This window comes from Lipotes vexillifer, unplaced genomic scaffold (genome assembly GCF_000442215.2).
Source record: "Lipotes vexillifer unplaced genomic scaffold, Lipotes_vexillifer_v1.1 scaffold973, whole genome shotgun sequence".
NCBI classification, from domain to species: domain Eukaryota; kingdom Metazoa; phylum Chordata; class Mammalia; order Artiodactyla; family Lipotidae; genus Lipotes; species Lipotes vexillifer.
The window spans coordinates 300,690-306,913 of NW_006792653.1; the positions used below are offsets into that span (position 1 = coordinate 300,690).

General features: G+C 36.3%; 1 pseudogene; it reads left to right on the top strand.

Annotated features, from left to right (window-relative positions):
- The first annotated feature begins 4,341 nt into the window (after nt 1–4,341).
- Nucleotides 4,342–5,699, top strand: LOC103080443 (cytochrome b-c1 complex subunit Rieske, mitochondrial-like; annotated as a pseudogene).
- Nucleotides 5,700–6,224: the final 525 nt, after the last annotated feature.

Sequence of the window (6,224 nt, forward strand, 5' to 3'; positions counted from 1 at the left end):
CAATTTTCTCAGTAAAACCTACCAGGCCAGAAAGGAGTAGGATGGTATATTCAAAGTGCTGAAAGAAAAAAAAAAAAAAAAACACAAACAAACCCTGCCAAGCTAAAATACTTTATCTACAAAAACTGTCCTTCAAAAATGAGGGAGAGATTAAGACTTTTCATATATACATAAGTTGAGGGAGTTTATCACTACTAGACCTGTATTACAAGAAATGCTAAAGGGAGTCAATCAAGTTGAAACAAAATGAAGCTAAACAGCAACATGAAAGCTCAATGAAAAAGTAAAAACACAGATAAATACAAATACTGTAATACTGTACTGGTAGTGCATAAATCACTTTTAATACTACTATATAAACTAAGACAAAAGTTAAAAAAAATGCTAATATGTTAATGAATACACAAAATAAAAAGATGTAATTTGTGGTAAGTATAACAAAGTGTGGATAGGGAAAAGTAAGAGTATAATGTTTTTGTGATTGAACATTAAATTATTATCTTAAAATAGATTGCTTCAACTATAACATGATTTATGTAAGCCCCATGGTAACCACCAACAAAACATTTATAGTATCCATAAAAGAAAATCAGAACATATCACTGTACATTAAAAAACCTAACAAAACACAAACAAATCTAAAAGAGGAAATGAGGGGCAAAAGAACTACAAGACAGAAAAAATTTACAAAATGGCAACAGTGTGCCACAACTACTGAAGCCTGCATGCCTAGAGCCCATGCTCCGCACCAAGAGAAGCCACCACAATGAGAAGCACATGCACCACAACAAAGAGTAGACCCCACTCTCTACAACTAGAGAAAGCTGGCACGCAGCAAAAAGACTCAAAGCAGCCAAAAATAAATAAATTAAAAAAAAAAAGATTTTAAAAGACAGAGTGGCTGACTGGATAAAAAACAAGATACATGCCACAGCCATGGGCTCCCTGGGTGGGCACCAGCCCCCACCACTGTAGGCTCTGGAATTGGGCTCCAGCCACCACCGCTGCCATGGGGTCTGGGAGTGGATGCCAGCTGCCGCATCTGCATACTCCCTATCAAGTGGATAATGGCCACCACATGCTAAGGAAACAGGCGGTAGGCATCCATACTAAAAACAGCCCTCACACCAAAATTTTAAAACCACACAAGCTACACAAGGATGCTCCCACATAAAAATAGCCCTCCAAGACAAGGGTAGATAACTGTTTCTCCTAAATTCAAAGAGTAAGAGAAATTTAAGTGAAATAAAGAAGCAGAGCAACCATTCCCAATTAAAAGATCAAGAGAAATCTCCTGAAAGAATAAACAATGAAACAGACTTCTTCAGTCTAATAGACACCCAGTTTGAAAAGGAGATAATGAAAATACTGAAGGAATTAAGAAGAGCTATCAAAAGAAATGCAGAATACTGTAAAAAGGAACTAGAAATTATAAAAAGGAATCAGAAAAAAATAATTTGCCAAGATGAAAGCTGAGCTAAAGGCAATACACAGCAGATTGAATAATGCAGAAGAAAGAATAAGTGATCTGGAAGATAGAATAATGGAAATCACAAAACAGCAGACAGAAAGACAAATGAAACACAGTGAAATCAATATGATACCTATGGGATAACATAAATTATGCCAGTCTACGCATAATAGGGATCCCAGAAGAAGAAGAAAGAAAAAAAGGGAATCAAAGAAATTATGGCTGAAAACTTCCCAAACTTAAAGAAGGAAACAGATATCCAGGTTCAGGAAGCACAGAGTGTCCCAAACAAGATGAACCGAAACAAACCTACACCAAAACATATTATAACTGAAATAGTAAAAGTTAAAAATAAAGAGAGGATTCTAAAGGCAGCAAGAGAAAAACAAAGAGTTAATTACAAGGGAACCCCTATAAGACTATCAGCTGATTTCTCTACAGAAAGGTTGCATGCCAGAGGGAGTGGCAAGATATATTCAAAGTCCTGAGGGGAAAACATCTGCAACCTAGCATACTCTACCCAAGAAAATTATCATTTAGGTCAGAAGGAGAGGTAAAGAATTTCTCAGACAAGCAAAAATTAAAAGAATACAGCAATACTAAACCTATCCTAAAAGAAAAACTGAAAGGTCTTCTCTAAAAGCAAAGAATCTATAGGAAAGAAAAATCACGTTTGGAAATTAAATCACTTAAATAAGCCAGTAAAGAGGTTAAAAAAATTCTGTGAAAGCAGTGATAACCCCAATGATCAGCAAAAGGATAAACATGAAGATGTAAAAGAGGACATCAAAAACATAAAATATGGAGGAGGAGAGTAAGAAAATGTAGACTTTTTTCAGAATGTGTTTGAGCCTATATAACTACAAGTCTAAAGCAAGTAGATATATTGGAAGGGGTTAACATACTTGAAAAACAGGGTAACTACAAATCAAAAACTTACAATAGATTCACACAAAAAATAAGAGAACCTAAGCATAATACAAGAGAATCACCAAACCACAAAAGGAAAAAGAAAAAGGAATGAAGAACAAATACAAAATCAATGGGAAAACAAGATTTAAATTGGCAATACATATCTATCAATAATTATTACCTTAAATGTTAATGGACTAACTGCTCCAATCAAAAGGCACAGAGTGGTAGACTGGATAAAAAACCAAGAGCCTACAATATGCTGCCTAAAAGAGACCCACTTTAGGGCAAAGGACACATGTAGATGGAGAGTGAGGGACTGGAAAGATATTTCATGAAAACAGAAATAACAAGAAAGCAGGGGTCACAATACTCATATCAGACAAGACAGACTTTGAAACAAATGCTATAAAGAAAGGTAAAGAAAGACACTATATAATGATAAAGGGATCAATACAAGAAGAGGATATTACACGCATCAATATATTCACTTAATATAGGAGTACCCAAATACATAAAACAAATACTAACAGACACAAAGTGAGAAACTGATGGGAATACAATAAAAGTAGGAGACTTCAACACCACTCAAATCAGTAGACAGATCTTCTAGACAGAAAATCAATAAGGCAACTGAGATCCTAAATGATACAATAGAACAGTTAGACTTAGTTGATATTTCCAGGGCATTACATCCAAAAAACCCAAAAATACACATTCTTTTCAAGTGCACGTGGAACATTCTCTAAGAATGACACATACTAGGGCAAAAAATGAGCCTCAACACATTTAATAGTATAGAAATAATTTCAAGCATCTTTTCTGACCACAATGGCATGAAACTAGAAACTACAGAAAAAGAAATAAGAAAAAAAAATGATTACATGGAGACTAAACAACATGCTACTAAGAAACCAGTGATTCAACAATGAGATAAGAGAGGAAATTTAAAAACACCTTGAGACAAATGACAATGAAAACACAACCACACAAAACATATGTGATGCAGCAAAAGCAGTTCTTAAAGGGAACTTCATAGTGACATAGGTCTTATTCAAGAAAAAGAAAAATCTCAAACAACCTAACCTACCAACTAAAAGAATTAGAAAAAGAAGAACAAACAAACCTAAAGTCAGCAGAAGGAAAAAAAACCTAAAGTCAGCAGAAGGAAGAAAACAATAAAGGTCAGAGAATAAATAAATAAAACAGAGATTAAAAAAATAATTTAAAAAAAATCAATAAAACCAAGAGCTGGTTCTTTAAAAGGGTAAACAAAATTGACAGACCTCTGGCCACACTAACCAAGAAGAAAAGAGAGAGAAGCCAAATAAATAAAAGAAGAAACGAAAGAGGAGAAATCACAACTGATACTGCAGAAATACAAAAAATCATAATACTATGAACAATTATATGCCAACAAATTGGACAACCTAGAAGAAATAGACGTTTCTAGAAACATACCGCCCACCAAAACTGAATCAAGAAGATATAAGTAATTTGATCAGAGCAATCACTAGAAGTGAAGTAGAATCTGTAATACAAAAAAAACCTCCCTACAAACAAAAGTCCAGGACCAGATGGCTTCACAGGCAAATTCTATCAAACATACAAAGAAGAACTTATATGGATCCTTCTCAAACTCTTCCAAATGACTGAAGAGGAGGAACACTTCCAAAGATATTCTATAAAGCCACCATCACCCTGATACCAAAACCAGACAAAGACACTACCAAAAAAGAAAATTACAGGCCAATATCTTTGATGAATATAGGTGCAAAAATTCTAAACAAAATATTAGCAAACTGAATCCAACAACACATAACAAAAGATCATACACCATCACCAAGTTGGATTAATCCACACATCACAAGGATGGTTCAACATGCACAAATCAATCAATGTGATACACCACATCCACAACAACAAAAAAGATAAAATCCACATAATCATCTCAATAGATGCAGAAAAAGCATTTGATAAAATTCAACATCCAGGCTCGGGCCCTGTTTGCACCCATCCTGTTGGCCACGTCCTTCAGGGTGGTGGGCACACTGCAGCTCCTGGTGCAGGCTGCAGTGTCCGCCACCTCAGAGTCTCCAGTGCTCAATGTGAAGTGGTCCTTCCTGTGGACCACTGAGTCACTGAGTGGCCAGGCCATGGGCTGGCCTTTGGTTGCCTCTGGGGACCTCAATGTCTTTGCTTTTGTTTGTTATTCCCATACGGACATCAAAGTGCCTGACTTCTCTGACTACTGTCGTGCTGAAGTGTTAGTTAGTACAAAGTCTTCAAAAGAGAGCAGTGAGAATGGATAAAGAAGATGTGGCACATATATACAGTGGAATATTACTCAGCCATAAAAAGAAACGACATTGAGCTATTTGTAATGAGGTGGATAGACCTAGAGTCTGTCATACAGAGTGAAGTAAGTCAGAAAGAGAGAGACAAATACCGTATGCTACCACATATATATGGAATTTAAGAAAAAAAAATATCATGAAGAACCTAGGGGTAAGACAGGAATAAAGACACAGACCTACTAGAGAATGGACTTGAGGATATGGGGAGAGGGAAGGGTAAGCTGTGACAAAGCGAGAGAGAGTCATGGACATATATATACACTACTAAACATAAGGTAGATAGCTAGTGGGAAGCAGCCGCATAGCACAGGGAGATCAGCTCAGTGCTTTGTGACTGCCTGGAGGGGTGGGATAGGGAGGGGGGGAAGGAGGGAGACGCAAGAGGGAAGAGATATGGGAACATATGTATATATATAACTGATTCATTTCGTTGTAAAGCAGAAACTAACACACCACTGAAAAGGAATTATACTCCACTAAAGATGTTAAAAAAAAAAAAGAGAGAGCAGTGAGGATAGATGTCATCTCTCATCTCTCAGTTTGTTTCCATCATGAGTGCTTCTGCTGATGTGTTGGCCATGTCGAAAATTGAAATCAAGTTATCTGATATTCCAGAGGGCAAGAACATGGCTTTCAGATGGAGAGGCAAACCCATGTTTGTGCACTATAGAACCAAGAAGGAAATTGATGAGGAAACTGCAATTGAAGTGTCCTAGTTGAGGGACATACATCATGATTTAGAATGAGTAAAGAAACCTGAATGGGTTATCTTGACAGGTGTTTGCACTCATCTTGGCTCTGTACCCATTGCAAATGCACGAGATTTTGGTAGTTATTACTGCCCTTGTCATGGGTCACAGTATGATGCACCTGGAAGGATCAGGAAGGAGTCTGCACCTCTCAACCTTGAAGTTCCCTCACATGAGTTCACTAGTGATGATACAGTGATTGTTGGTTAGAGACCTGGACTCAAGTCACAGCCTCCTTTCAGTCTTCGTGTCAGCTCAGAAGAGTTATTTGAGAACAAACCTTCTATACTTTGCATTAGCTGATTTGAAATATTTAAGACTTGCTAATAATGTGTTTGCAAACATGTAAAGTAAATTGAATTTAATGTTGAGCACTTTCAAGCATTCACCTAATAAAGCCACTGTTAAACATTAAAAAAAATTCAACATCCATTCATGATAAAAACTCTTACCAAAGTGGGTATAGAGGGAACATATGTCAACATAATAAAAGCCATTTATGACAAAGCCACAGCCAGTATAATACTCAATGATGAAAAACTGAAAACCTTCCCAGTAAAATCTGGAACAAGACAAGGATGCCCACTCTCACCACTTCTATTCAACATAGTATTGGAAGTCCTAGCCAAAGCAATCAGACAAAAAAAATAAATAAAATGTATACAAATTGGTAGGGAAGAGGTAAAATTATCATTATATGCAGATGACATGATACTATATATAGAAAGCCCTAAA